Source organism: Crocuta crocuta, unplaced genomic scaffold (genome assembly GCF_008692635.1).
Source record: "Crocuta crocuta isolate KB4526 unplaced genomic scaffold, BGI_CrCroc_1.0 scaffold352, whole genome shotgun sequence".
In the NCBI taxonomy this organism is placed as follows: Eukaryota; Metazoa; Chordata; class Mammalia; order Carnivora; family Hyaenidae; genus Crocuta; species Crocuta crocuta.
In genome coordinates, this window is record NW_027532169.1 from 4,632,634 (window position 1) to 4,633,271 (window position 638).

Consider the following 638-nt stretch of genomic DNA (forward strand, 5'->3'; position numbering starts at 1 on the left):
TTTCAGGGCTGGGGGCGCGGGGGCGTACGTAGGCTGAGCAGCTCCCGTTCGGAGGGGGTCGCGTATTTGAGCGGTGAACTTAGGAGGCGCTGGGGTTGCTGCCTAAGGGGAGATGGGGAGTGGGGGCTGAGGGAGCCTGGGAGACGAATCGGGGAAGGCAGACCGGGCAAGTTGGGGAGCAGGGGAATGAGCAGAGGAGAAGAGGAGGCCATCTCCAAAAGGCGAGCGGCCGGAGAGGGGAAGCCAGAAAGGCAGGGCGAAAATGCCGGGAGAGGGTGGCGGTGGTGGTGGAGAGGAGCGCCGGAGAGAATGGTGGAGGAGGGCGACAGCCGAGACAAAGTTCTCACGGCCTAGGCCTGGGGTAGACCGGACACAGCCTTGGCGCTCAGTCCGGTTTCCTTTTCCTCTCAGGACCGGGACAGCGCTGCCCGGCAGGGCGGGTGGGTCGAGCGCCCTGGAAGCCAGCGGCGCCTTAAAGGAGTCTCCTTTTCGCGCGGAGAACCCGGCCCCTCCTCCAGGCCCCCAGGGTCCGAGTCCGGCGTCCCCCGCCACCCCGAGCGGGCTCCGGGGCGGTTTTCCATCGGAGGGGCGTGTCTCGGAATCTGGGGAAGGCTCCGCCCAGGACCCCCGCCCCAGGA